Raw genomic sequence first — 11,341 nt, 5'->3', positions numbered from 1 at the left:
ATTAGTTCAAGGGAGAATTACTAGCCTATACTTTTTATTCTCTCCGATCATCAGTTTATTGAGAGTGATTTACTTTTTTTCTCACAAATATTGTTACAATACGTTATCAGGGTTTTTTGTTTACACGGATGACGGCCTGCGATTAAACTCGTTGATGTTTATGTGAGCGTAACTCTTGAATGTCTGAAATTGACGCTCCATGAAGGTGATTTTTCGCTCCCTTAAAGAAAACACATTACTTTTAAATATTTGTCTTTCAAAATTTACGGCACGAATTAACACACAATAAAAAGTTTTTTTATGGATTATTCTCGGCCGGCTCACACAGCAGTTGCCCCGAATCCTCTTCGATGTGTATGAAACTTCATCCTAAAGAATTATTTCAGTCCCTTATCACAAATCCGAGGTCCATTTTCTGATGTCTCGCGACGGTGGGGCTGTACGACCCCTTTCATTTTCAGCATTTGAAAACAGACATGTTTTTCAGTAATTTGCAGCTCTGATAATGTCATAGAAATTTGGTGTCAAAGGGAAATTTATTTAAAATTGATGACGTACTCAAAATTTCAATATAATTTTAGACATGTCATAATAAGGGCAATTTTGTGTACTGTTTGATTCTGCAATGAACCTTAAGGGTAATTTATAAATTTTTTATTGTATAATTTTGTTGGGTTAGTTTTTAGAGTGTTTTAATGTTCTAAAAAAGTTAAAGAAATTTTTTTCAGCCATCAAATCAGGCGTCCAGTTTACATAACAGTCCCTTATTTATACTGCACTTCCAAATCTTCACAATTTCAAACTCCACCTATGTGGTTGGTGCCTTCCTCACAACTTACCAAAAATGGGTCACACAAAAGATCTTGAAATAATGGGCATCTTGCATCAAACATGGTTTTTGGAACGCGACCACCTAAAGCCAAAAGATCTGGTTTGGAAAATGTACAGAAATATCACTTGTGGTCATAACTTGTGACAGGGTTGCCAGATCTCGGATTCAGTTTTACACAAATCAACGAGGGGTCGAGGCAACTTTTTTCCCATTTCGTGTGATTTGCCCAAAAAGACCCTTATGTGACATTTTTTGAAAATTAAACTAGAATGTGCTAATTTTTCAGTGCATTGTTTTTAACCTATATTGTACATTTTGACACTTTCTGGGTTATTGCATGTTCTGAAAGTACTCCTAATAAGCTATCTCTTCATCAAAAATGAGCAAAAGTTACTTCAGAAAAGTCTGTTTAATAATTTTTTTTTTTATAAAGTAACATAAACAAAATCTCTGGCATCGACAGAGCTTGTTTATATAGCCCTGTCAATCTGAACATGAACCTCGTGACGAAATAAAAGCATCATGAAAAAGGTGCCATGTATTGTCCGTTTCTCTCTAATGTACACGCCGCGCGGCATTTCAGAATGAGCCGCAGACATTGTTGCCAGCGATTTCCTGCACTTTTGATGCAATAAAAAACATACCCAGCAACAATGCCATGCGATTCGAAGAAGAAGATCAACAAAAACAAAACGCGCAGTATGGGATTTGACAGCGCGCATTTGCCAAATGTGCGGCGCGTCGTTTCGAGGCTGATTTGTCGCGTATCTTTTTCGGGAATACGCGCAATATATTTGTCGGCGAAAAGCGAATCATAACTAAACTTCCCTCAAATGACAGCAGGGTGATATAGACGTTGGTGATTTCAAAAGGAAGTTAAGTTTTTTTTTTTTTTTTGAATGCAATGAGGGAAATATTGTTTTATTGAATAGGGTACGTTATCCATTAGTGGACCCCTTTCCTATAGTGGACCCTCTGAAGGGTTTTTGATGAAAAATTCAATAAAATCACAATTTCAAGCGTGTTGTTGTCTACAAATCTTTTATTTGGCATGTTCAGCATCATTTTAAACAATGTTGACTGACATTGAATTGTACTTTTCACCAAAATAAGTGTTTTGAGTTCGATATCTGAAATCAGCCATGGCCACTAGCATTTTCACAACAAAACTGCATTTATATTTTATGATTGAATTAACCATCCAATCATTTTTTGACTGATTATTTAACTTCAGCAAGTCGAAATAATGTAAGTTTAAGGATCTTTACTAAAATAAAGCGAAGAGCTGCCATTTTCGAGCGAAAATTGGAGGGGTCCAATATAGGACAACGAAATCCAAACTTTTCCAAAAGTGGACCCCTGTTAATTTAACCTTCAAAAATGAAGAAAACTGTGTATTCAAGCAAAAGTTTCTCTAAAACATGCAATAAATGCATGTTGTTATCAACCTAAACGCATATTTTTTCAATTATGAGTATAAATATAGCTTTTTCATGTTAAAAGTACCAAAAATGCTGAAGCCGTAAGAATTTATAATTAATCAAAACTATAGTTCATTGTACTTAACTGAAGCATCATAATTGCAGTTTGAAATGATATTTTATAATAATAAATCAATAACAAAACATTTTTTTAAATAAACATGCGCGATTTTATCAGCAACTGTAAACAAATCTATTATTTAGTTTCGGTCAACCATTTATGTAATTATTATGGAAAAATTTGCATCAAGATTACTTTTGACAAAGGACTTTGTCTTAAAGCTCTATCTGCGGTGTCAATGCAAAATTTTTCGAAAATGTAGCGTTACCGTCGCAAGCCCTCGGCGTGACATTCTGTTTCTGTTGCGTAGATGCCGTGAAAACTATTTAAGCTAAAAGTTAGCCTCTGGAAGATTTAGTGTCCATCAGACTTTCATCAAAGACGGACCTTACGTTGGGAATTTTATTGCTCACACACACACACGCAGGTGATGCACGAACTTGAGAGGAGGTCCAAGAAGTTATTGACGGTAGCCAGAACGGTCACCGGAATACCAAAATTATTGGGAACAATTTGGTAGGATATCGGTCACACCCGGAGTGGCCAGTGCCCTGTGGGAAGGTTCTACCGGGAGGACATTTACGGAAACATACAAATTTGGGCAATATGGGTATCAAAATTCATGGTTTTTGATACTGGTAATGAAAATGACCATTTTGGCAGGATTGGCCACACCCGGAGTGGCCATTGCCCTGAGGGAAGGTTCTACCGGGAGGACATTTACGGAACCATACAAATTTGGGCAATATGGGTATCAAAATTCATGGTTTTTGATACTGGTGATGAAAATGGCCATTTTGGCAGAATTGGCCATACCCGGAGTGGCCATTGCCCTGAGGGAAGGTTCTACCGGGAGGACATTTACGGAAACATACAAATTTGGGCAATATGGGTATCAAAATTCATGGTTTTTGATACTGGTAATGAAAATGGCCATTTTGGCAGAATTGGCCACACCCGGAGTGGCCAGTGCCCTGTGGGAAGGTTCTACCGGGAGGACATTTACGGAACCATACAAATTTGGGCAATATGGGTATCAAAATTCATGGTTTTTGATACTGGTAATGAAAATGACCATTTTGGCAGGATTGGCCACACCCGGAGTGGCCATTGCCCTGAGGGAAGGTTCTACCGGGAGGACATTTACGGAACCATACAAATTTGGGCAATATGGGTATCAAAATTCATGGTTTTTGATACTGGTGATGAAAATGGCAATTTTGGCAGAATTGGCCACACCCGGAGTGGCCAGTGCCCTGAGGGAAGGTTCTACCGGGAGGACATTTACGGAACCATACAAATTTGGGCAATATGGGTATCAAAATGCATGGTTTTTGATACTGGTAATGAAAATGACCATTTTGGCAGGATTGGCCACACCCGGAGTGGCCATTGCCCTGAGGGAAGGTTCTACCGGGAGGACATTTACGGAACCATACAAATTTGGGCAATATGGGTATCAAAATTCATGGTTTTTGATACTGGTGATGAAAATGGCCATTTTGGCAGAATTGGCCACACCCGGAGTGGCCAGTGCCCTGAGGGAAGGTTCTACCGGGTGGACATTTACGGAACCATACGACTTGGGGCAATATGCGTATCAAAATTCATGGTTTTTGATACTGGTGATGAAAAAGGCCATTTTGGCAGGATTGGCCACACCCGGAGTGGCCAGTGCCCTCGGGAAGGTTCTACCGGAGGGAAATTAAGCGAACCATACGACTTAGGGCAATATGGGTATCAAAATTCATGGTTTTTGAAACTTGTAATGAAAATGGCCATTATGACTGGATTGGCCACACCCGGAGTGGCCAGTGCCCTCGGGAAGGTTCTACCGGGGGGACATTAATCGAATCATACGACTTAGGGCAATATGGGTAGGGACCATCCATAAACCACGTGGACACTTTAGGTGGGGGGGGGGGGTTATGGCGATTGTCCACGATCCATACAAATTTCTTTTGTATGGACAATTGTCCACGAGGGGAGGGGGGGGGGGTTTAAAAGATTCCCAAAAAAGTGTCCACGTGGTTTATGGATGGTCCCGTATCGAAATTAATGGTTTTTGAAACCAGTAATGAAAATGGCCATTTTGACCGAATTGGTAACACCCGGAGTGGCCAGTGCCTTCGGGAAGTTTCTACCGGGGGGACATTAATCGAACCATACGACTTGGGGCAATATGGGTATCAAAATTCATGGCTTTTGAAACTTGTAATGAAAATGGCCATTTTGGGGCATTTTCATTAATGTCAGTAGAACCTTCGAGGGCACTGACCACTCCAGGTGTGGCCACTCCGGTCAAAATGGCCATTTTCATTACCAGTTTAAAAACCATGAATTTTGATACCCCAAAGTCGTATGGTTCGATTAATGTCCCCCGGTAGAAACTTCCCGAAGGCACTGGCCACTCCGGGTGTTACCATCCTATAAATGTGGTCCCATTGCCCAAATCATTCTGGTCTGACAATCTTCATAAGAACAGAATTCCTCCCATTTAGTGCACAAACTGTGTCTTTCAATGCGTGTGTGTGTGTGTGTGTGAGCAATAAAATTACCGTGGATCCGAAACCTCGTAAGGCACTGAATTTTCTGAGGCTATCTGTTAGCTTAAATAGTTCGCATGAAATGTGGCAACATGGTGCAAATTTTGCATCCTCTCCTGTTTTCGTGGTACTGTCACGCGAGAATGTTGCACCACTGTTGCCACATTTCATGCGAACTATTTAAGCTAACAGATAGCCTCAGAAAAATTCAGTGCCTTACGAGGTTTCGACAAAAGCGGATCCACGGTGGTAATTTTATTGCTCACACACACACACACACACGCACACATTGAAAGACACAGTTTGTGCACTAAATTGGGAGGAATTCTGTTCTTATGAAGATTGTAAGGACGGTCACCGGACCAGAATGATTTGGGGCAATGGGCTTGGGACCACATTTATAGGATATTGGCCACACCCGGAGTGACCAGTGCCCTCGGGAAGGTTCTACCGGGGGGACATTAATCGAACCATACGACTTGGGGCAATATGGGTATCAAAATTCATGGTTTTTGAAACTGATAATGAAAATGGCCATTTTGACTGGATTGGCCACACCTGGAGTGGCCAGTGCCCTCGGGAAGGTTCTACCGTGGGGACATTAATCGAACCAAACGACTTAGGGCAATATGGGTATCAAAATTCATGGTTTTTAAACTGGTAATGAAAATGGCCATTTTGACAGGATTGGCCACACCCGGAGTGGCCAGTGCCCTCGGGAAGGTTCTACCGGGGGACATTAATCGAACCATACGACTTGGGGCAATATGGGTATCAAAATTCATGGTTTTTGAAACTGATAATGAAAATGGCCATTTTGACTGGATTGGCCACACCTGGAGTGGCCAGTGCCCTCGGGAAGGTTCTACCGTGGGGACATTAATCGAACCATACGACTTGGGGCAATATGGGTATCAAAATTCATGGTTTTTGAAACTGATAATGAAAATGGCCATTTTGACTGGATTGGCCACACCTGGAGTGGCCAGTGCCCTCGGGAAGGTTCTACCGTGGGGACATTAATCGAACCATACGACTTGGGGCAATATGGGTATCAAAATTCATGGTTTTTGAAACTGGTAATGAAAGGCCATTTTGACCGGATTGGCCACACCCGGAGTGGCCAGTGCCCTCGGGAAGGTTCTACCGTGGGGACATTAATCGAACCATACGACTTGGGGCAATATGGGTATCAAAATTCATGGTATTTGAAACTGATAATGAAAATGGCCATTTTGACTGGATTGGCCACACCTGGAGTGGCCAGTGCCCTCGGGAAGGTTCTACCGTGGGGACATTAATCGAACCAAACGACTTAGGGCAATATGGGTATCAAAATTCATGGTTTTTTAAACTGGTAATGAAAATGGCCATTTTGACAGGATTGGCCACACCCGGAGTGGCCAGTGCCCTCGGGAAGGTTCTACCGGGGGACATTAATCGAACCATACGACTTGGGGCAATATGGGTATCAAAATTCATGATTTTTGAAACTGGTAATGAAAATGGCCATTTTGACCGGATTGGCCACACCCGGAGTGGCCAGTGCCCTCGGGAAGGTTCTACCGGGGGACATTAATCGAACCATACGACTTGGGGCAATATGGGTATCAAAATTCATGGTTTTTGAAACTGATAATGAAAATGGCCATTTTGACTGGATTGGCCACACCTGGAGTGGCCAGTGCCCTCGGGAAGGTTCTACCGTGGGGACATTAATCGAACCATACGACTTGGGGCAATATGGGTATCAAAATTCATGGTTTTTGAAACTGATAATGAAAATGGCCATTTTGACTGGATTGGCCACACCTGGAGTGGCCAGTGCCCTCGGGAAGGTTCTACCGTGGGGACATTAATCGAACTATTCGACTTGGGGCAATATGGGTACCAAAATTCATGGTTTTTGATATGAAAATTACCATTTTGATTGGACATTTTCCGAACCATACTTGTTTTGGCAATTTATTTCCACAGAGGTGCCAAAGATTGAAAACATTTTATAGGAATAAATTATCTAGGATTTAATACATTGGCAATGTTTTAAAAATATGAAATAAAATAGAATATTTTTTAGGAGTTTTGTACAAAGTCCTTTGTCATATTGGTCATGTAGAACATAACCACCTGCACCTTTTTTTTTATTATTTTTATGTTTATAGTGGTTTTTGAGACGTTTTCTCTGATCTTTTTCGGAAATAAATGTGTTTAAATGTCTTTTGGTTTTTTATTGTTTAAAGCCAAATTTGTTAACAAAACATAATTGTTTATAATGAAAAGTGAACAAAATCCATCTTTTATTCATTATATCTATCATTAGACCTACACAATGCATCAAAACATCAAATATCGGTTAAATTTGGTATAAAAATAACAGTTTGCCTATAGTGGACCCGGGTCCACAATCGGTTTATGGACCCGGGTCCACTATAGGAAAAGGGGGTCCATAACAAGGCAAAAAACTTTTTTTTTTAAAAATAACTATTTTTATGCTCAAAAACAAATAACTGATGAAACAAATAGTCAAAATTGTTCAAAAGACTTCAGATTTCATTTTTTTGTACAAAGGGTTATGAAAAAGTGCTTAAAATATTGAAAATTTGTGAAAAATGTGCTTCGGCATTACTAGGGGGTCCGCTAATGGTTAAAATACCCTATGATCAAGTATCAATAAAAGCAACGTTTTTCATCATTTGATATCATAAGATTCACTTTATATTCAATCCTAATTATTGTTTTAATCAGTCAAGGATCCCTATTTGGATTTGGGAGACTTGATTTACGGTGATTTGTCAACAATTAACTTTATTTATGGTAATTTTTCGAAAGATGTACAAACTTTTTTTGCACCTTTTTGAATTTTGTTATAGTAGAGCAATTTCAGCCCAAAACAGGAATTTTTAGGCACTTTTTTCTCGACCCTCTCCGATTTCAATGAAACTTTGTAGACATGTTATCCTATACGCTTATATAAGTCATTTTTGTGTATATGGAGCCAGTTACACTCGATAATGACATTTGAGAAGGGCGTAAGTGTTTTCAATATTTTTGTATTTCGTAATTTAAATATTGCTATATCTCGAAGCCGTTGCTTCGTATCAAAAAGTGGTCAAAGGCAAACTTTTAGGAAATTTGACGGACTTTCCAAAAAAAATACACTGAAACAAAAAAACTCCACTTTTATGAGATTTTTTGATTTTTAAGATTGAAAGTCAAATTTGAAAGTGAGCCCACGATTTTTTTCGTTCAATTTTTTTGTGAAAGTAGCCTAAGATGTTACAAAAAGACTCACGAAAAATGCAGTATGGAGCAACTCACCTAAAAAATACAAAAATCATTTACTGAAACTGTTTTTTTTTTTCAAAAGTGCTCTAAACATCAAAATTTGCAAAAACCGATAGTGGGAATCGATTCTCCAGACAATTTTACATAATATTGACCATTGTCCTAAGTCCAATCCTTGTGAAGTTACAGCGGTTTTAAAAACAAAAATGTTGAAGAAATAGGTTTTTTATGGTTTTTGGCAATTTTTATATTACAGACTTGATATTTCAGTCTCGAAAATATTTTTACCGGAAAGCTCGTCCAATTTCCCATAAGATTGTTTTGACCACATTTCAATTGGATGTATGGGCTTACAGATATAAGCTAATTTACTATCCAGGTTACTATACTACACAGAAAAAATATTATGTTTTCAATTATGAGCAATGCAATCGTTTAGCAAACATTTTTTTACAAAAAAAAAGATATTTTTTTTTTAAGATATTAAAATATAGAATATATTTTGTATCAAGGACTGTTCGTTTTCAAAATTTCAAATAATCATTACTTGAGAGATTTTATCAAAACAAGAAGTAAACTTCTCTTCCAGTGCATTGCATTTAGTTGGAATTAACGCATCAAGGCACTATGGGGTTTCAGGCGGCCATAAATCGAAAAACCGACATACTCTAATTATTTTTTTGTTTTTTTTTTTTCGAAAATAAACATTCTAACTAAGAAAAATCCAGAGTTTGAAAGTAGTAGGTTCAAAATTCACTGAATTGCAGACCTTCAAAGGCGAAAATGGTAAGAAAAAACATGTGTTTTGACAAAAAAATGATTATTTTTCATAGTTGTATTGTGTAGCTGTTTATGTATTTTTTCCTGCATCATTATATATATTCAGAAAGGTAATTGATTCAACTTTTTAATAACATTTTACAAAACACACTTTTACAGGCTAAAACAAATAATAAAAAAGGTGCAGGTGGTTATGTTCTACATGACCAATATGACAAAGAACTTTGTACAAAACTCCTAAAAAATATTCTATTTTATTTTATATTTTTAAAACATTGCCAATGTATTAAATCCTAGATAATTTATTCCTATAAAATGTTTTCAATCTTTGGCACCTCTGTGGAAATAAATTGCCAAAACAAGTATGGTTCGAAAATGTCCAATCAAAATGGTAATTTTCATATCAAAACCATGAATTTTGGTACCCATATTGCCCCAAGTCGAATAGTTCGATTAATGTCCCCACGGTAGAACCTTCCTGAGGGCACTGGCCACTCCGGGTGTGGCCAATCCAGTCAAAATGGCCATTTTCATTATCAGTTTCAAAACCATGAATTTTGATACCCATATTGCCCCAAGTCGTATGGTTCGATTAATGTCCCCCGGTAGAACCTTCCTGAGGGCACTGGCCACCCGGGTGTGGCCAATCCGGTCAAAATGGCCATTTTCATTACCAGTTTCAAAAATCATGAATTTTGATACCCATATTGCCCCAAGTCGTATGGTTCGATTAATGTCCCCCGGTAGAACCTTCCCGAGGGCACTGGCCACTCCGGGTGTGGCCAATCCTGTCAAAATGGCCATTTTCATTACCAGTTTAAAAAACCATGAATTTTGATACCCATATTGCCCTAAGTCGTTTGGTTCGATTAATGTCCCCACGGTAGAACCTTCCCGAGGGCACTGGCCACTCCAGGTGTGGCCAATCCAGTCAAAATGGCCATTTTCATTATCAGTTTCAAATACCATGAATTTTGATACCCATATTGCCCCAAGTCGTATGGTTCGATTAATGTCCCCACGGTAGAACCTTCCCGAGGGCACTGGCCACTCCGGGTGTGGCCAATCCGGTCAAAATGGCCATTTTCATTACCAGTTTCAAAAACCATGAATTTTGATACCCATATTGCCCCAAGTCGTATGGTTCGATTAATGTCCCCACGGTAGAACCTTCCCGAGGGCACTGGCCACTCCAGGTGTGGCCAATCCAGTCAAAATGGCCATTTTCATTATCAGTTTCAAAAACCATGAATTTTGATACCCATATTGCCCCAAGTCGTATGGTTCGATTAATGTCCCCCGGTAGAACCTTCCGAGGGCACTGGCCACTCCGGGTGTGGCCAATCCTGTCAAAATGGCCATTTTCATTACCAGTTTAAAAAACCATGAATTTTGATACCCATATTGCTCTAAGTCGTTTGGTTCGATTAATGTCCCCACGGTAGAACCTTCCCGAGGGCACTGGCCACTCCAGGTGTGGCCAATCCAGTCAAAATGGCCATTTTCATTATCAGTTTCAAAAACCATGAATTTTGATACCCATATTGCCCCAAGTCGTATGGTTCGATTAATGTCCCCCGGTAGAACCTTCCCGAGGGCACTGGCCACTCCAGGTGTGGCCAATCCGGTCAAAATGGCCATTTTCATTACCAGTTTCAAAAATCATGAATTTTGATACCCATATTGCCCCAAGTCGTATGGTACGATTAATGTCCCCCCGGTAGAACCTTCCCGAGGGCACTGGCCACTCCGGGTGTGGCCAATCCTGTCAAAATGGCCATTTTCATTACCAGTTTAAAAAACCATGAATTTTGATACCCATATTGCCCTAAGTCGTATGGTTCGATTAATGTCCCCACGGTAGAACCTTCCCGAGGGCACTGGCCTCTCCGGGTGTGGCCAATCCTGTCAAAATGGCCATTTTCATTACCAGTTTCAAAAACCATGAATTTTGATACCCATATTGCCCCAAGTCGTATGGTTCGATTAATGTCCCCCCGGTAGAACCTTCCCGAGGGCACTGGCCACTCCGGGTGTGGCCAATCCGGTCAAAATGGCCATTTTCATTACCAGTTTCAAAAATCATGAATTTTGATACCCATATTGCCCCAAGTCGTATGGTACGATTAATGTCCCCCCGGTAGAACCTTCCCGAGGGCACTGGCCACTCCGGGTGTGGCCAATCCGGTCAAAATGGCCATTTTCATTACCAGTTTCAAAAACCATGAATTTTGATACCCATATTGCCCCAAGTCGTATGGTTCGATTAATGTCCCCCCGGTAGAACCTTCCCGAGGGCACTGGTCACTCCGGGTGTGGCCAATATCCTATAAATGTGGTCCCAAGCCCATTGCCC

This window comes from Culex quinquefasciatus, chromosome 2 (assembly GCF_015732765.1).
Source record: "Culex quinquefasciatus strain JHB chromosome 2, VPISU_Cqui_1.0_pri_paternal, whole genome shotgun sequence".
NCBI lineage: Eukaryota > Metazoa > Arthropoda > Insecta > Diptera > Culicidae > Culex > Culex quinquefasciatus.
The sequence above is the reverse complement of the archived record's forward strand: the minus strand, read 5'-3'. Positions refer to the sequence as shown.